We start from the raw sequence: 21,628 nt of genomic DNA, 5'->3' as shown, positions 1-21,628 counted from the left end.
ATTAGTATGTTTAGAGTACTAGATCTTAGAGGGATGCTTTTTATAGAAGAACTTTTGCAGATTAGGACAAATTGGAGGTTTTGTTTGGGTTTTTTTGTTTTTTCAAATAAGCCTCACTTAAGAACGTTGCCATTATGCAAATACACTTTAAAAATGTATTTGTTAAGAAAACTTGAAATTTTCTGCTTCCTTCTGTTTCTCTTCATCTCTCTCTTAATTAAAAGAATTCTGGGAATTGAAAAAAAAAATGATTCTACAAAGTTCTGATTGCCTCCTGCAGAAGCAAAACCAATGGAAGGTAATCACAGACAGCGCCTGTATAAACAGGCTGACCTGCCAAATCAAGAGAAATACTAAGAAACATTGAGAAATCAAAAACATAAAAGAGCTAGTGGAAAACCTGGTTTATATTTAGTGGAAACACTTTTATTTTAGCACTTTGAGTTAAACTTTGGAATTGAGAGAGTAAATTAAAGTATTTATTTTAAGCCAGTGTACAGGGTATACAATTGAAATTATTTCTGCTGTCCAGAAGAGGGGACATAGAGTTCCTAACAGAAGCCAGAAGCATTCATAACACAGCAGTTTGAATCAGGGAAGTTACCTGAATGATACACTAATAACATGAACGGTACATACTTCAGAATTTTGGGGTAGTTTCAATAACAATACAAAGCACATTGATTCAGGCCTGCCTTGACAACACACTTGGTCAGAACTTCTAAATATTTCTCTGATATCCAGGTTTCCAATCTGATTCCTTATTCAGTGTTGCTGCTAATTGTGCAACTTAATTTTCATCAGTGGAAACTGCTTTGTTCAACCTCTAGTAAAAATCACTGAAATGTGTTTCATTATTCATGTTGGAACTATACGTTAGATGCACAGAATATGTTCTGTATTCATTTTGCTTTCTGTAAGTTCAGAAATCGAGTCCTAGATTTTGTCCTGTTCTTAAGGTTTCATTTCAGTTATCACTAACATTTCATATTTCAGTGAAGTAAATATTTCTTAGCACAAGCAGAAAACTCATATTAATTTCTAGTATTTTTCATCTGCTTTGTCTACATCAGTTCAGGTAGCTGCTTAGCCAAATGCTTTATAAAAGTATTGTGTTTAATTTACAAAGAACTCTATTTAACAAAACAGCAGAATACCCTTCTGGCTTGCCCAACTGAATACATAACAGCAGCATCTGGAAAAATGGTCTAATTTCACATTTTAAAACAACACAGAAAAGTAAGAAGATCTTCTCCTGTTTTCCTTTACGGACTGAGAAATATATCTTGTAGGAAACTGTAACCCAAAAGAACATCATTCCACACACTGATGATGTTATTCTAGTTATTTTTCTGGTTACTATTTAAGAACTCTGTTCTTTTTTTCACTTACACCTGACATATCTCTGTTGTTATACAGACTTTTCCAGTGAATTATCTCCTTCAAAACAAAGGAGAGACTCTCAGGTCAATTTTCAGTTGTTCATTTTGTATTTATTTACAGCTACAGAAAATAGATCTGCCGTGGGTTTCTTTCCTCTCGAGCTGTCTTCGGCTAATTCTTTTCCTATCATGGGGCCACTCTGTCTCTATTTTACTTGGTTATATTTAAATTTTGTCCTGTAACCTTTGCCATTATTTTTCCTTAATAGAAAAAAGATGATGCACTATTAATGTGTCTAATTTTTCCATTTAAACAATTCTAACATGGTGTGCCTCTACACTTAATATATTTGAGATTGCCTAAGTTTTTCCCCCCATCAAGACCAAAGAGAAACATATTGGTAAAATGAGCAACTTAAAGATGACAAGATTACTGTCAGTATTCTGCTCAGCATGTAAAGTTGGCAGCTGTTTAACACTTATTCCACTTTCATAATGATGGACATTGGAAAATGCAGTATTTTTCTCTCTCAGCCTTTCCTAATTCGCTCCATATGCAACCAGAACTTACCTCATGCACCCAGATTTCTAGCACCCCCTACTCATGTGGGGGCAGGGTTTCCAAAGCAAATAAGTAGGTAGATAGGTAGGTAGGTAGGTAAGTAGGTAGGTAGGTAGGTAGATAGATAGATATAGATAGATAGATAGATAGATAGATAGATAGATAGATAGATAGATAGATAGATAGATGATAGATAGATAGATAGATAGATAGATAGATAGATAGATAGATAGACAGAGAATTACCTTGGTGGTTTGTGGTTTTACACACTCTCTGTCACAAATACTCAGAACCATTAAAAATCACCAACTCCCCAGAGACCCAAGTTTTAATTTCAATCACAGTTACAGGCTAGACTAGAGAGTATCTTTGTAATAACATCATTTACTTATAGTCATCAACAGATGGTAAAATAGCACAGGGAGACATACTTGAAGAAAAGTGAGCAGATTTTCTTGGAAATAATGGCCAGACCAGGTATAGATTGTCAACAAAAAGCAAATCAGACATGCATGGGATATTTAAATATTCCCTAAGTATAGCTTTGGTTTTCAAATTACATTACAGATCAGAAATTTCTTCCCTATGTGTCTAACCCAACAATGAAAGTCGGGTTTACAGTATTCCTCTGTTTATTTGGTCAATGCCTATTTACTATGCAAGACAAATCAGAAATGCAGCACTAGTATGAGAATTGACATAAGCAGCCAGAACCATAACATTTTCTATTTAGAGATCTTTCCAAAGAGCTGACTTCACTGGCCATAGTTAAAGGTGGCCATGTGCAGAAATACCAGAGGAGGACACAAATACCAAAGCAGCACGTGATTCCCATAACTATTTACTATTTTTTTATAACCACGATTATTCCTTGGAATAGTTGCAAGATTAATATAGTTTTCAGTTTGCTTCATTTCTCTTTCCCTAAAAAAGTCTTATCCCAGGTTAATTTTTTCCCTCTTTTAAGAAGGCTGGTTCATATTGGGTTACTCTCTTCAGTTATACTAATGTGCCCCAGTTCCTACAAATTCTAGTCTATAATCTGCCTCTTCAAATTGGGCTCTCAATGGACTTTCATTTTATACACAATCTGCCTTGAGGTAAAGAAATAAAAGTTACTCTTCTGCTACACATACATACTTGTTAAGATAGTTGACCAAAAATTTATTCTTTCATAATATAGATCTTCTTGACTTCTGTCAGTGTTACGTAGCTCTCCCCCACCTCTGGAAAGACAGCTGTAGCCTTTAATTGTCCCCAAAGAATGCTAATAATCCAGAAAAGACAATTACCTATGCAACTTAGAGAAACAGGTCTGTAAGAACTGGTGTTATGTGATCCAGTATTCAGATAAAGGCCAATTTGCTCCTTAAATTATATTGGATAACCTGAAAGATAAATACAGGCTGAAAAAGTCACTTAAATAGGGATAATATAGAAACTTCAACCATCAACCACGTGCTGGAAAATTGTCTGACATTCTCTGGCAATATACTATTTACTTTTATGTATTTTACTTGCTGAAATATAATGCCTAAACCCATTTCATCCTGTGATGAACTGTAACAGTAATCTTTTTCACAAATCATCAGGCTACCAAAACCAATCTGGTTCTTTTGAGGCAATGCTCCTTAGGACAACTTGCTACAGATGTGGAAGGAAACCTCAGCCCAACATGAAAAAGATGACTTAGTAATTATTTTAATCATTCATGTGAAATTATAAGGCACATTTCTGTTTGTACCCCATGCAAAACTTTACTTACAAGATAGGCAAATGTTTAAGTACACGTTCTGTTTCTCTCAGAATTGTCAAGTGGTCAAAAATACATTAAAAAAAAGATGCAAGTGAAGACTGCTCTGGTCATTGTTGCAAGTTAATGCGTGTGTTTACCTGGCAGACCTCAGTGGAGAGGACAGACGGCTGCTTGCTATAAACTAAGAGTTCAGTTGCAGTTTATCTGCAGAAGCAAGGAGTTTGGGGTAAGTTAAGTAAGTTTGCCTTCATTACCATGTTCTAGACACACGACATACACACACACACACACACACATACACACACACACACACACCCCCAAGTGAACTGTAAAAAAAAAAAAAAAAAGACACAGAGCAAAGATCTTATCTGATGGAATTCCTGAACATCTGGATGTCAAAAATCCAATGTTGCATAAACAAGCAGGCAAATTTCTCTGTCTTCTCCTAAGGTTGTGAGCAAGACTATTTCATTACACACACTAGGGCTTCTGGGCAGAACAATAGTACTTGCTTAATTTTGTGTATCTTTTTTTCCCCCCATCAGTAGTGACTTCTGGCATCAGTATGTTGGTTAGCAGTCACTGCCTGAAGCTCTTCATCAGTAAAATAAATATTAAAAGAAGATTTCGGTATCTAGACTATCATAACATTCAACACTTTTTTACTTTAACATAAATGGGTCTTTGGTTATAGATTTTACCTGAGGTTATCCCAAGAAAACACTGCTTGTCTTAAGAAGTGGAACTACCCTTCCAACTAGCAGGTGCCAGTCTCAAAACAAGCAAAATTAGGCAGTTCACCATAATACAGAATTATGCATTGCAACACTGTGCCCCAGGTGCAGTTGACATGGCTTCAACAGAAAACTAGGCAAGTCTATAGAAGAGGAATCCGCTGAGCCAAAAACACCTCAATATCACATCATTATCTCTGGTTCAGAAAGTCCCCAATCTGCAAATCGTTGACTGAGAAAATATTCTCAGCAAATATCACTGCCTGCTTCCCTGCCCTCACATGCTTCTGTAGACACAGAGTTTTATGGCACCGTCAGAGACAGGATGTAGTTTTATCAACACAGCCCCTCCTATAGTAAACATTCAAGAGTACATGTAGGTCGGTGCTGCTGGTGTTCAACATTTCCTTCAGTGAAAGCTCTAATGGATTGTTGATAGAAAGCAACCTTTTGAGGTTTATTGTGGACAGTTGCTGCTAAAAGAAGCGATAAATTAGACAATAAGCCTTCCAAGACAGGAGACAGCTTTTTCTTATATTTTTGTATGGTGCCCACAAAGAGGTCCTAAGATGAAGACAACAGGTTTACCTAAACATTTCCAGTCACAGCCTCACTTAAAAGAGCATCATGACCTCTCTAACAGTTCTGGGGTTGTGTCAAAATTCCTAGTTCCTGTGTACTTTATATTTCTTTGATTATAACCCCAAGCAGGAATTACAAGCCCATGTTTTGGAATTAGTGTCCATGACTGCTACCATAATACAACAACAGCAAAAATCCAGAAAGAGCAGTTTGTTAGCAAACAGAAATAAACTTCATAGAGACTGAACCATAATTCTCTCCAGTAAAATGTCTGAAACTGTCATTGCAAAGAAACTGAAACAATAGACTAAACAAAGAGAAGAGTTAACCATGGTTTTTTACTCTTTAAAAGAACAAGCAGCATAGCCATAGAATCCTGCCAGCTTCTGTTGTCATGTAAATAATACCAAAGACAAAGTGCTTGGAAAAGGAAGCTTGAATATGAGCTAGTCAAGCTACAACAGCAGCACTCTTATCTGTGGTGCAAGAATACGAACAACCGGGTATGATAAAATTAGTTTATAAGGGAAAAAATAGCAACTTGCTGTAACACTTAAGATTTTTCTCCCTTTAAAAATCTCTAGTAAACAAAATATAAAGATGCTAAAAGTTATCCTTTCCCTATTTTCTGTTGTACATCTGTTATCTTCCTGCAGCCAATTTTCTTTGAAAAGTTGATGTTTTGTTGAAGCAAATCCAGTAGCTGTACAGCTGTGCTGCTGTGCAGAACAGCAACCCATTACTCACCATCCTGAGAACCATACAAAACTTGGGAAGAATAATTGTCTCTAAATTTTAATATCTCCATAATTTCTTCCCTCTTGCGGTATTCCAGAGATCAAGGGGTAAAATACAGCATTAATTTTATAGTACATCAGCTACTCCTTCTGTGAATGCAAGGTAGCTTCCACTTTTCATCAAGGAGAATTTACTTTACATTTAGCTTGCATTTTCTGCTGGGTAACAGCCTACATATGGACAACCACCACGCTATAGTTGACATGCTAGCTTACCTCATTCATATACACTCACCTTCAAAAAAAGAAAAGCTAAGGTCACCAATTTTCAACACCAAAATGGTGCTTTTTTTAAAGAGGATTTCTTTTTAAACTTATTTACAACTCAGTAAAATCACGCAAAAATCTCTTTGAAAGGTAATTTTACCACTAATCATTGTCTATATGTCAAGTAAATCTGTTTTATCTTCATATGAAAGAGTGTTTATATCTATCCTCAATATAAAAATTTTAATTTAACCAGTTCCTTTTAGTTAAATCTAAAATATCACTTCATTTAGATAAGCATCTTTGAGATTTTTATATTTCTGCTCAGTATTTTTTTCTCTTTCCCAGACAGCTTTTCTATGCATAATTTCCAGCTGTACTAGTGCAAGCAATGTTTACTGGTGTAAAATTATAAGTAAATCTCCAATGTTAATATTGAAAAAACTTCAATGCCTATGCTGAATGTATCTCTGCTCTTCTAGATGTTGTTCATAAGCATTTAGAAATGCACATATGGATGCGTTCATTGTTCATGAACAGTAGGAATGCAGTATTAACAAAACGATTCATAGTATCTGCTGGGGTGAAGGCAATTATTTTTGGTTGTAATGGTTGCTGCTTTCTTACCTCCAAAAAATCTCCAAGCATTGCAAACTTGACATGAAGTTTCTATGTAATGCTGTGTGAGAGTTCCCTGGGTTATCCCATGCTCCTGTATAGTAAAGAGGCTCACAGATGGCTATTAAGGATTACCCTTTTGTTTCGTATCTGAAACCAATTTTCTTTTCTAAAGAAAATTAAACTGTGGAGATGAGGTATGTTCCAGTTAGTCCTAAATTAGAAGCAAAGTGTTCCAAAATCTCTAAGTGTTCCTGCCCTCTGGTGTTGGCAAACTCTGCAGAATCCTTGTATAGCTTGCTCACTTTAAGTGCTCCTTTAGGAGGTGCTGTACAAATCAGCATGACATCAGGTCTTAAGGGCAATAGGAAGAAGCCCTGGTTATTCACAGGTCTGTGAAATCCCATCAGCAATTTTTTCCTTTATGGAAGAGAATATTCGGACATCCAAACCTATGAAAGTTACCAGTTCTGAAGGACAACATACAAACAATTCAGAGAAAATGTGCATGAATCAGTGTGAAAATCATTGTTCCTGTGACATGCCACCCTAATGATTTCTTTCTTTAATCTGCCCACCCCTGTGTTTTTCCATAATTTTTCTCTGTATGCTATTAAGTTCCACAGCAATGGAACATTCTAATTTTCTCAATTCATTCCCTTCAGTATCATCTCTAGAGAAGTATTATTTTCACTTCCACACCAGCATCTCCTCCTCTCAATTCACAGTTCTTCGTCACTCTTCCTTTTTACACTAATTTCCGCTTCCCATATATCCTCTTTTTTCACAATACCAAAGAAAAACTGTGTGACCATTTCTTACAACTAAGAACAGATATTCCACTTTGCATCTATTTTTGAATAAATCACGTTTATGTTGCTGCAGATATCTTTGCAAGCACTCTCTGACATGCATTTGGGTAGATGGAGTCTGTCCTGCTTGGCTAGTCTTCATCCCCTAGCCACAATCATCTGCAAAAAGACTCTATGTTCACTTGTTCAATCCAAAGCAGTCTTTGCAGGCAACTTCACAATTTGCTAGCTTCTCTTTATAGAGATAAAGGCACAGGTTTACAGTGCAGGCTTCATTCCATTACATGACTGTATAAGTACTCCACATGAAGACACATGGCTGCATACTTTGCCTTTAGGCTGACAAGTTAGCATCTCATCAAAAATTCTACAAGAATCTAGGAAAACCATTCTTGATATTTTTTCCATGTACCACCATGTCTATCTCAACATCTGAATGGAAAGCCAGTCTTCTACTGTGGATGTCACACCTAGGAATATTTTAAGGACATATCTTGTCTGCAAAGGACGCTCTAGAGGGTGACATTAGCACAAACAACTAAGTAGTTCCTGTCTTTTTGCATTAAAAGGCACAGATGTAGCAACACAGACTGTCTGATACAGGTTCTGCTCCTACTTAGAAATTCATTTTAGGGTTAGAGAGCAGAGAAATGAAATTATGAAGCAACATATTTTATAGTTATGTTCACAAATGGATGCTTACTTGGGTGTGAGTTTGAAGTAAATAATAACCAGGTTAACACACCTCATTTCTTAAATAGGAAGTTCAAACTGGAGGCAAACCTTCCCAAGGGCCACCTAAAGTTTTATTCAGACTGCCTTAACAAAATGAAGCAATGAAAGACCAAACAGTTTGAAACTGCATGAAAATTGATGACAGCTAATGCAATGTAGATGTGTTCATGAAAATAACTATGTCTATACATAGATATGCACAGCATTATATACCACATAAATAAATACACATGAATTGACTTACTTGAGGCTAAAATGTCTTATGTTGTTTTTGAAGCAAGCAGTAAAGATGGTATTGCATCAGGAAAGAAACTGTTATGAAATTGGTGTCAAAAAATGTTGGAAAAGGCCTAGTTTCCCTTCAAAATATTAATGCTTAGTGTCCACTATGTTAGACTCAGAAGTCTGATTAAAGAAAAGTACAATTTAATTAAATAAATCTCAAGTCTGTGCCTGCCTTCAATATAAGTAACTAAATATGTATATACACATCTATGTGAGCATGCATACATACCTATTTGGCGCAGCAACAGAGAAAACAAAAGCATAGGAGATAAAAAACTCTTGATTTTTTTCTCCCACTTAATCACAACAAGACAGTCCAAAGGTCATCCATCCACCTTATCCCATAGTTTTCTATCGGTAAAGTAAGAACGTGTCTATCTCAAAGGAAATGCCTTGATAAGCATTACAGTAATAGGAGTGTTTATTAAAGATGATCTTCATTAAGAAATGGCCTCATATTTCCCTGCGCAAAGGATGAATTCTAGCCATAAGTGAAATATGCTAAGTGGAGGATTATTATGAATGTTTATAGGATCTGGAGTGAAAAAGATCCAGGGATGCTTTACAAATAATGTATTCTCAGTCACTTTAAAACTGTTTCCACAATATATATTCATCACAATAACTTAAATATATTGTACAAAGACTTAAAAGTACTTCTCAATTAACATAGATTTGAAGTAACATTAGGTTTGACCTCACTATAATGTAAACACAACCATGATCCAAAAACAAAAGGCAAATAAGAGCACCTCAGACTGTATCAGGACAAGGGGCAATGGCTGCAAGTTGGAGCACAGGAAGTTCCACACCAACATGTGGAAGAACTTTTTCACAGTGAGGGTGACAGAGCCCTGGAATAGGCTGCCCAGGGAGGTGGTGGAGTCTCCACCTCTGGAGATATTCAAGACCCATCTGGACGCCTATCTGTGCAATATGAACTGGGGAGCTGCTTTGGCAGGGGGGTTGGACCCGATGATCTCTCGAGGTCCCTTCCAACCCCTATGATTCTATGATTCTATGATCTGTCTTCCTGAAGTAATCCATTGTGAAAAGACTCCCTTTTAAAGATTTTAGTTTTACCTGTAACATAAGTTACATACACATGGAACTCCTTTCAATAGATGTAATTTACTATTTGTGATGTCATAAGAGTATTTTCACACTATTTAGATTCTGAAGTATTATTAACAGGATAAAATAGTGTCTCTTTCACATATGTCTTACCTTAGAGAAGTAGAAAGAGGGTACAGTTCCTAATGTGTGATACTCCATGTTTTTGAAATTACAGCCCGCCGAGATTTGTTTGGCATTAAATTAAAACCACTAACAAATTGCTAGTGGTAAAACATTGCAAGAACATTGTTTCTTGCAAAATATTGGAAATAACTATTGTAGCATTACTCAACAGTTAAGCAACCTCTGTTTACTGTAAGTATTAGCTTCTCGAACAACGTGTCCTGCATACGTAAATTTAGTCCCTTTGGATCCAAACTCCCAACTCCTAACACTTGGATCACAAAAGTAAAACAAAAATATATGAACAAGTCCTCTTGTTAGCTGGTTTAATGTCCATAGCTGAAAAGACACTGCTTACTTCAAATAAATAAATAAATAAACCATGGCTAAACAGAACCATGTTTATTTTTCAAATCTTTCCCAGCAAAAAGTTCTAAAGGATACATTTCATTTAGTGAGAAATGTGGTTTTGTTTTACTTGTTGTATATATCTGACAATCAAATTGTGTTATGACTTCTCTTTGGAAAAGTAGGTAGAACACTATCGATTATATAGCCCAGCATCTCTTTTAGGTCTATGCCATTTCTATTTGAGTAAAAGAGGATTAACATGCTCCTATCTCTCTCTGTCCATGATGGAAACAAAATACTGGGAAAAGACCGGAAAAACTGAAGAATGTCCTCAGTCATGAATGAGTTCAGCACTAAGATGGAAGAATATAAACTCATTAAATATCTTTTTCCTCTATATGTAACTAGATCCATGAAAATAAATATTGGGTCTCCTTGTAGGGCAGGATCAAAACTAGGATTGGTTCCATACTCTCTCCAGCATACTTCTGTAATGATGTACAGTAAACAGAGACAGGCTTGACTTGTTACCTAAAGTCCAATTTCCTCATTTTCCTGTCTCAGTTTTTTTTAAACTGTTCTCTGTTTTTTGTAAAGATTGGTTGGAAAAAGTCTTCTGGATTGAAATCTTTCCAGTTTGAACACAGCCTTACAATGGAGCTGATACTAGCTCTCCTTTGAGTTTCAGGTTCATTTCTAATGATTCCCTCCTATTTTATTCCAAATATGCATTGTGAGAAAAAAAACCCCAAAGCGGTGAGTTTTTATACAGATGTCATGCAGTTTTTTCCTATTTTTTCCACTCTTTTAAACCATAATTACATGTAACTTATCAAATATAAAAGCACGAATCTTAGAGGAGAGTTTGTTTTTAATTACTTCCACTGTGATTGACAGAGAACATAAAGAAAATTAATTTAGATCCTACATTAATCCCAAAAGCTTAACAAAACTGGAATTTGGAAAGAAGCACAACCATCTTCACTGTAAACTGAGAGGAAGGAATGTCACAACGTATTTAGCACATGCCAGCAGTAGTAAAGCAGAGATGGGAATTAGCACCTGCTTAAGAGAACCAGCATACTAACATGGGGAGTTGGGGTTATTTCCCACTAAACTACAACATATAGAAAGTAGGTCACGTTTACTCTTTTGAGAATGAGGAACAGAAACAAAATTCTGAATTATATATGAACCATTATATTTAAGTTTCTTCATCTCCAGAAGCTCCCAGGAGCCTTGCAGAAAGAAAAATCTGGATTTTACGACTCTGGCAATAATCTAAGTTAATACCATAGTGTTCTCTGTAACCATTTTCATTACACTTAAGGGTCTGTCAAACTTTCTATTTTACTCCCCTTCACACTTCTTCCCGTACCCCTTGCCCCTGATTTAGTGTTTGCCTGTGAAAGTTTACTCCAGATATAACTTGGCACAGAGACATCTTACAAATAGGCTTTAGATAAAATAAATCTTGAATATATCTGCAATTCAACTTATTTAGCTCTCTTGCCAGGTGTTACTGGCAGGAAGAAGGGTCAAGGTCAAAAGTCTGAGGGGTCTTCTTAAAATTTATAAATGTGATTGGCTCTAGTGCTGCACCCAGAAACCTGGGAAAACTAAATATCTTCCCTGTGTGACCTTAACAGCTGATTGTTTCCTGTTCTGAAACATGGCGTCTATGTACAAAACCAGCAAAACTTTATGTGGGGAAAAGGAGAACTGCAGCTTGATAACATACAACAAACAACACTGCCACCTATAAATAGGAATAGTTATCTGAGAGAAGAGCTTAATTTCGTAGTCACATTGTATTGAGTATAAAGTAGTGGGCTAAATGTAAAAATCTGATTACAACACTTCCATGCAATAGAAGAAACACTGGAGGTCAGCACCCAAAACAGAGGCCTAGAAAAAGAACCAAACACTGCAATATTCCTTGGGGACTAAATGCAAATTCAGGGCAATGGTCTTTGTTGAGTGGAGCTACACAAAAAGGACAAGAAAGAGAAAATTACAATTATATACAAAACATGCACCAGGAAAATCCCAGAGACAGCTAGAGAACATGTAGGATGACTTTGATAAAGAAATTAAACAAGAAAGAGGGTGTTAGGGTGGATTATTGTGAGGACAAGTATTAAAGCATTAAAGTATAAATACTGAGGACAGTATTAAAGCAATGAGCCTCTAATGTTTACTTCTTATGGCACTCAGGGAAATGGAAGTTCATAAATATAGACAGAATTGCAACAAAAAACATTTCTTCATCAACTTGAAAAGCATTCCTCCAGATATCAACTAATCACTTAGGTTTTAAAAGAGTCAAAATTTCTCAAAATAGTTTAGCAGCCTTGCACCTGAGTCCCACCTTTCCCAACACAAACACCTTTCTAACAGCACCTCCCCTTCACCTGCTGAGCACCAGATTACTGCCAGCATAACAGTACAAGGTGTATTTTGGCAAGTCTTCTCCCATAGGAAGTCATTCCCTGAGTTGATGTTGAGACTCTGCCTTACAATGAAACCAGAGAGAAGTCAGGGACATTGATGTTGTGAAGGACACTGGTGTAGCATGGTTAGCTTAGGCCTTGACACACTTTCCATTCCTGTCAGCAATGAGGGCTCACTCCCACGTTCCCCACTCCTCATAGCATTTAAAAGCTAATAGCACCAAAGGTCTTAAACATAGTCTTTGCCATCTGGGGACACTGACTTGCCACAGGGCTTCAATTCTGTCACAGTTCTCGCAATCTAAAGGCATTTTACATAAGAAATGTGGTGGTGTTATCTTATGTTACTATTCAGCATGTGGCATATGGAAAATGACAGCAGAGGTTAATCTTGTGATACCCACAATAATAAAGAGAACATGATTTACAAAGAGAAAAAACATAGGTGAGAAACAAAGGAAATCATCAGCATGGAGTGGTGCCAGCTACCTGGCATGGTGGATTTCAGACAAAATCTGTGTGCACCCATTAAAACTGTTAAAGCAAGAACTAAGGCTCCATGCCGAATTTATAATGGAAGGTGAAGGAGAATCATTGTTACAATATTGGGGGGAGGGATAGGGGAGATAATCAGGACACTCCTGTTGGAAAAAATGTCCCAAATGCTGGAACAGATCATCACAATATTCAGTGAGCCCAGAAAGAACAGCAGACACAATGTTGTTCTATTTTTCCTTTACCTGAATAAATCTTGGTATTGAACAGTTAGAGAAAAATGTTTATACAGCAGAGCTCACACTCTTGGCACCCACATGTGATCTCAGAAGGAATGAAAGAGAGATCATTTTTACATTTTTAAGGCTATAGACCCTGGCTGAGAAACATGCTGCTCCTTAAAAGAGCAGCTAAAGTGAGCAGTGAAAGGAACATAACGATAATGTACTGATACAGAACAAGTGCACAAACTCCAGACTAAGCAAAGAGTATGGAGAAGGCAGGTGCCATGTATTGTAGGTGCCATCTAACACATGTGCTACAGACAGCAATTTGACAGAAAAATGAATGGCCAGCCTATGAACTGAAATGACAGAAATAGAGGAAGCAGAAAAAACATGTATCTTCATATAGCACTGATATGCCAGGAAAAACACAGGCAACTTTTCTTGCTGATTCTGAAACCATTCAGAAAGAAGGGAAAGCACTCTGCAGTGTGAATTAGCAGATGCAGAGATTCTCTATGTACATTTATTACGGAAAAAGGCAGACAGGCATTCAGCTGCCATATTTGCTGTTCAGCAATCAATCCAAATCAAACTAGATGGCAGAGCCACCTGCACGGTAATTCCAGACACATCATGGATTAGCAAAACCAGGTGCTTATGAAGTGCATTAAAGCCGTTTCAAGATCAATAGGCCAAAGTCAGTTGTTGATAAGAAGTTTGTGAAACAAGTGATAATACCTCTTGGATCCAGCAGCACATAACAAGACTGGATTTTATTTAAAAGGGACTGTAATCCCATTGGATTCAGTAGCTGACACCAGGAAATGGATAAATACTTCTGAGAACAGGCATGCCAGACATAATTCAGGAAGCACAGCTCTTGCCAGAGATAAATTACAGTTCTGAGTATGTATGACGCAGCATGAGGTGTGCAAAACTCCCAGTGATCTTTGTAACAGAGAGACATTATTGCAGATTTGCTTAATCCCAGTTTGAACTTGGAGCAGATCAGAACAGACCTACGCAATTTTATAGATATAGGCTCCATGGTCCAACTACACACTCCAATCTCTGGAAGACCATGCGAGGGACAGTCAGACAAGAAGTCTGATTCAGAAATTGAAAGTTTGGCACAACTAGCAGACTGTGATTGAACTGCTAGTTTGTTAAATCTTTTCATGCTGCAGTCCTTAAAATTCTTTTTTTCAAATTTTATTATGCAACTTCTGTAGTCATAAAGACAACATTAAAAGAAAGGCATCGTCCTTACACTATGCATGGGACTTTAAAGGGAACACCACATATCACAATTCACAGTACAGATAATGATTTTGCAGCTCTAAAATCTTAAACATGTTCTGTCTTTTTCTTGATTTAATGTTTTAGTCTTATGCCTCTTCCTATTTAGTAATATACTATTAAAAAAAAAACCAAACCTCTTCCTGATAAAATCACTTAATTCTTGAAGGTACCTTCATGTTTTAATTCTCTGTTTGGTAAGACAGGAAACAGAAGCAACATACATTTACTTTCCTAAAGGAACAAGAATATGGAAAGGATCAGGGTACAAAGCTGTGCTTTGTTTTCCTCACTTAATTATCTGTGGCAGATGACCACCATGTGAAAATAACCCAAAATTCACTTAGGGCTTAACAGCTCTTCAAATATTAGTTAAGTAGCACTCAGTTGATTTATGGTACTTGGCCAAGCCCCACAAGTGATAAATGTCAGATATTACAAGCAGACCAGATCGGCCAGATCACAAGCTGTTAAAGAAACCCATTTTACCCCAATAGCCTCAGAGGTTTGGCAGATTAGTAATACTTGCATACTATACAGAATATTTTCTTCTAAAGAATCTCGGCAGCTCCTCAGCGCAGAGTAAACCGTAAAGCATCAAACATGATGGGTGCACCCATCAGTGATCAATTACTTTGCTTCTCTAGCTCACACAACAAAAGGAAGACAGGAGTTGCCTTCCCTACCCTCAAGCCAGTAAACACGTCATCCATGGCAGAATAGTGTAAAGAGAGGGGAACATTTCTGTCCAAGCACACTCCACTGTCATTTTGCTTGAGAATTCTTTTGTGAAATTGAGATCCCTTTTGAAGCAATATGCTGTATAGTTCTGATGATAGGTTTTCATTAGCTTCATGTATTGCAAAAAATCAACAGCATGTATTAGCAGTTTAAAATTAGTAATAACAATTCTGCCTTCCCCCAATCTGTTGAACACTCTATAAAGGTCAAAGCACTACTGATGCTAACATTATTTGTTGTTTGTTTTACACAGCTGAGTACAGATAGGGCAACTCATGACAGCCAAATTCTGAGATCAAGCTCTAAACAACTATGACATCAGATGCTGCCAAAAGACATTTGATTCCTCTGTTGTGAAATGCCAGGTTGGTTCTGGGACATGGTGAGAGGCCAACTCCAGTTGAAAATTCTATAGTGAGCTATTGTTCGATACTAAATAGAAGTTCATCACTCCTGCTGCTGCTGCAAAGCACAGGGCATCCAAGGACACATCTAATGCTATCACCACTTTCTACTGTTTGCAAAATACTGCAACAAAGCTTCACACATCCAGATGACAGAAAGTGTCAGTGAGAGAATGGAGACCCAGAACTCATTGTTGGGAGTATGAATTAATACTACTTAATATATGGATAGCGAACTAATACCTGCAGCTAAAATGCATTGAATGCACTGGCTGTATCATCACTAACAGTCTTTCTAAATTTCCACCTTTCCTGCTCAGGTGATCGAACTCCATAGGCAATCTGAATAACAGCATTTGCTCTTCATGCTACTAACATTTCCTTTCCCTGAAGCCATTCCAGACACAGTGACAAGATAGTGTCAATAAACATTTTCTTAACTCTACTCCTGTTTTAACTGAAATCTAACCAAGTTAGATTTTTGTGAGGAGGAACTGATTGAGATTCATTAGCAACCAACATTCTTCCTGGTCTCTGTTTGTCCTAAACAGTCCAACAGTGAGCTTGGCTGATAAAGTGTCCCTCTTTGAGAACATAATGCCACCCTAAACCTAGCCCTGCAATTCATTAATTCAAAGTGACCAATTCATATAGTAAATCCGAATATCATAGAATCATAGACTCTTGATTTGCAAGTGACCTTTAAAGGTCATCTAGTTCAATCCCCCTGCAATGAGCATGGACATCAACTATGTCAGGTTGCTCAAAGCCCTGTCCAACTTGACCTTGAATGTCTCCAGGGATGAGGCATCTACTGCCTCTCTGGGCAACCTTTTCCAATGTTTCATCATCCTCATCGTAAAAAAATTCTTCCTTGTATCTGGTCTAAATATACCCTCTTTTTGTTTAAAGCCATTACCCCTTGTCCTACCACAACAGGCCCTGCTAAAAGGTCTGTCCCCATCTTCCTTAATAAGCCCCCTTTAAGTATTGACTGGTCGCAAAGAATATAATGCATTTGTTCCTGATTATGCAGACTCTCATCCGATCTCTGCCAGTCTTTCAGAATGCATAAATAAAAAGGCTTTCTACCTTCTTTTCCAAAACCCTGATTCTAGCCCTAGCCCTAAAATTAACATGTACTGTAGAGAGAGGATGAATCTGTACTGGAATACCTAATATGAAGCATATGCTCCTGCCTACACCATACTACTCTCTCTGGCTTATTTTTTCCCAGTTCCCTAGCCTTATCCTGAACCTTCCTTAAATGGAAGATGTGTCCAGGAATACTGAAAATAAAATATTTGTTCATGACTACACCAACCTTCTTCTGAACCCTTACAAACCCAGCAATACATAAAGCCTTCCTTTCTGAAATCCTAACCCTATCTTTCACCAATCTCTACAGGAAAAAAGTTAAATATATTAATGCAAAATAATATCCTGCCAGTTGTATGGATATGACATTAAAAGAGGTTTTTTTTCTCCAAAATTTCAAATTTAGCCATAAATTTAACTACACGCAAGGGACCTGCAGGGTCAGTGAACATTAAGCATTCCCACTTCCATTCCTGATGGCCAGGGAAGTATCTCATTATAAGCTGAGCTTTTCAAACCTTATTTTAAAATTTTAAGCCAAACTGCTGTTTGAAAATCTGTACTCCAGAATAAAGTTCAGACATTGTTGAATTAAACTGTAGAGGCTATTAAAAGGACTTTTTCAAAAGATTAAAGAGAAGTTAAACATTATTAAGGCACTAGGTCAGACAAAGCTCTTATTATAAGCATATTGGCCAATGTTTATGACTATCCTTTAAAACACTGAAACAGTGTTTAGCACTGAATAGGCCATAAATAAAGGTAACACTTGTCCTATGCAACTGACAGTCTAAAAGAGAGCCTTGAAGAAGACATGATGCTGTAGAAGGCTTAAAAGAGGACATTAGCAATATGATTTCATCACAGGTCTGCTTGACCCACTTGATTAAATAAACGTTGGGGGTAAAGAGGGTATTTGACTGATACTGCTAAGTATTAATGAGCCTTACAAAGACATGGTGTGAATGAGATAGCAGCAACGGGTATATCAAATTCAGTGGTTAGTTTGCACTTGGAGCACTTGGTAGGTAATCCAAAGATGGGAATGAGAGAAAGAGTGGGATGTGAGAACATCTATGTATTATATTATCTATGTCTTTACTTATTAGATGGAAAAAAAATTACATTCTATTCAGCAACAGATCTGTGGTTCTGGCACATATATAACCAAATTCAGTTATGTTGCCGCATCATTCAACCTTATACATCCCAGAGTGATGACAGAAACAACCAACAAGGTGGCTGTAAAAGACTGGTCAGTCTTTTATTTTGACTGGATAACATCTACTCAGTATCTCTACTGTTAGCATCTGCCATCTCAGAAATATTTGTTTTAAAGGGGTTCAAGCAACACTAAAGACTGCACTACACATTATCTATAGGCAAAACTGCAAGCAAAAATGTGGACATTTTTTGTTAAAATTATGGCTATCAGGATGTCATCTAACGATTACTCCCAGCTAACTCAGGTGGCAATTTAACTTTAAAATGGGGGTGAATTATGTAATCAGTTATAACTAATGTTATCCTTTTATAAGACTCTTTCTCTGTAGAATTATTTTTTTCCCTCAAGATGTGTGTTTTATTACACATACAATAAGAAAAAAGTAAAGCCAGACTTAACTGGACAGAAATACACACAAACCACTTGCACTGAAATGCTAAGCATGCCCTGCAAGAATAGCTTCCATGGCCATTTGAGGAGGTGAAGCAATTTATTACTGAATCCAACCCTTAGGTATCTGAGCAGAACTTCACATTTCAGAAGTGAGCTCTGTGACTTACTTTCACAGGTTAAAAATACTTGTTAAAACCATCTATATCGTTGCTAAGAGAAATGACACATTTGGCAAGAATATGTGAGTGATAGCTGGAGATTCTTGAAAATAAAGAAGATTTGGCTTACAGGTTGTTTTTTAAATTTACTTCAGAATCTTTAGTAATAGTTACCGATAACATGCAAAGCCTTACATAACAGAAATTCAGTGTACACCCATCAAAGGACTTCTGTATTTTTTTCAGAATCTTCCTATGAAGTCCTATCAGCTGAGATAGAAATACACAGTTTATATCTAACTTTTCAAAACCTCTGCAGAAATGTAAAATAAATATCTTCCATTCCATATATGGATTTAAATGCAGCTTTCCTCCCTCAATAGGGAACACCAAACCAGATTCTCAGTTCTTCACAGCTCTCTATGCCAGGGTGCCTTGGCTGTTAGTCATTCAGATTGCTTTCAACATATACTGGAATAAGTGAGCTGGGATTTAGGCCTTATCAGGATCAGTTGGTGGGAGAATATGACTAGGAACCGATTCCACAGTTCATGCATTTCTATGAAAATTAAAAGTGGTTTTTCTGTGCTGTTTGGAATATAAACATGACTTTACTGAAATACTGTGTTGTTAAATGATACTACAGAAATATGCAGACAATAACTTAATAGAAATGAAATTGTTACTTCAAAACTCTAGGCTATGAAACAGTGAATTCTGAACTGTTGCTTGACTAGATGCACATGAGTATTCCCATCAGCTTCCCCTGGGTTTCCTCAATGGTTTATGAGCTGCCTGTTGGACTAGATCACGGTCAGGTATGGTACTCTGCAGCTCAAAAGCAGTCCTGTAACTGGGTGCTTAGCACTAATATCCCAGACAGCCCTTTGGATTCTTTAACCATTATAAATAAAAAAAAAAGAAAAAAAAAAAAAAAGAAAACCCTGCTGCTGCTCTGTAAACATTTGTCAGAGCAAAAAAGCTACAAAGCTATTAAAAAGAAAGAGTGGAATATTGCTTGGGATTTTCACACATTCAGATGCCAAACTTCTTTAAGAACCTGTGCCTTAGTTGTAGACATGACCTCAGCTAACCCAAGGAAAGCCACAGGCACGTCTCCTTTCCCTATTGGCAGCTACTTCAATTGGCAGGTTCACAATGAGCACTTTTGTTTGTATCCTAAACATGCAGAGCACAATTAAAATCTTTAATACTTTCATCCTGAAAGTGTGGCAATTAATATGTTTTTCTTTCTAATAGGCCAAGTCATTACACATTTAAATAGCATCATTCAAACACTTAAGGAACTTGTTTTACAAGGACTCAAAAGGTTCCCCATTTAAAATTATATGGATTTAGCTCGGTTTAAAAATAGACATTTTGTTTGTTTTCCATTCAGTTGCTCTACTATTTGGTTGGTGCTCTTTCCTTGCACATGTAGTCTCTGAGTATTTTACTACCCCCTACTGTATGGAAAGAAAACTGTGCAACACTCTGCTGTGGACTTTGTGCTGCTAACACCTCTTGAGATCTCCCCATCAGCTGGAACACCAAGGGGACAGATTCAGAGTCATTGGCGCTACAGGATCCTGTTTGGGTTGTCACATGAAGCTCCTCGTGGCTATGGTGTGGATAACAGAGAACAAAGTTTGCCTGACAACTCTGAGATAGTAGACCGTTACTGGAGTAGCATGGTTACTGGGTTTGTATAGCGCATATCATCGTGTTTCCAAAGCAACTAAAAGTGCTTTGCGAAGCAATGAGTCAGATCCTGGTTGTGCAGTAACCACACACAGGGATTTATGTTTTCAGGAACTATGTGTCCAAGAGCAGCATTCTGTTACATAGGTCTCTGGCACTAAACGTGTTGGGTAGCCGCTGAATCAGTCTGAGCACCTCTAAAGCCATGTGAGCAACATTTGGTGTACTACCGTGTACCAGCACAACCCGCATAATATTTACTCACTTGGACTGCGATGTGATGGGAAGAAACTCCCCACTCTCAACTTAGCTGAACCTCACTGCCTCTCAGTAAAGGGGATAACACTAAATTGCCTACCCCACTTTCACAAGAAAATGCACATTCCACATGCAGTTTGTAGGTAAAATAAAGGGAATACTCAAATCTTGCTCACCCATCGTCAGAAGCCAAAGCTGATTATTCCTCTTCTGTTTTCTTCACAAAGTAATTTCAGCAAATCTCCTTGTTCTTCTGCCATCCGCTCCCTGTGCTGGAAGGAAGGAGATTTAAATTTGTGCTCAGTGGCATTTCCTCTCCCACTGAAGTTCACACTGGGTTAAACTCATGTCCAAACCTGGTACATCTAGTTCAAACTGGGCATTCCTTGATGTTGAGGCTGGTTGGTGGCTGGTTCACCACAGCCCTGCCCCTCCTGCCTTGCTGTGTAGCAAGGTTGTCTGCTCCCTGGACTCCCTAGTTATTTGTCCTAGCCATGCTGCCTGGGAGGTAAGCCTGGCTTCTTCAGTGTCTCCAAATTCACTGAGAATCTCCCAGAAGAGGTTTGAGGAATTTTAACTCATGTCTTAGAGAAAATATCACATACCTGTTTTCTGATTATAGACACTTGGAAATTGCAAAATTGTCTATGAAAGAGGAAATGCATTTCTCCCACAAGTATTTCCCATTGACTGCAAGGGCAGTTTGTACAGCTTGGATGGTAGGCTTGAGAATAATATTTTAGGAATATGTTTCCCACATTAAACTACAGAACCCTTGAAAAACTGTTTCTTTAAAGTCTGTACAGGCTGGACTGCGATCTGTCAGGCTAGAATAATGTCATTTAACATGTGTATTCCCCAACAGCAGAACAGATCCTAAAAGGGAACTCCCAGAGTCTCAATCCAATCCCTTTAGTCCACTGAGGAACTGACCTGCTCCAAAACTTTTGCTGACACCAGACATTTCCTGCTCTATGCCAACGCTGATGCATGGACCATTTTGCCATGATGGACAAGAAGTCTGCCAGGCCTTCATCCTCAGCCCTGTTTGCAGTCTAACATTGCCTGCATATGAGGGAACCAGCAGTTCGGCATTGCCTGGTTTTCCCTTCCACC

Source organism: Gallinula chloropus (assembly GCF_964237585.1).
Source record: "Gallinula chloropus genome assembly, chromosome: 14".
Taxonomy (NCBI): Eukaryota; Metazoa; Chordata; class Aves; order Gruiformes; family Rallidae; genus Gallinula; species Gallinula chloropus.
Note: the sequence above shows the minus strand (reverse complement) of the source record.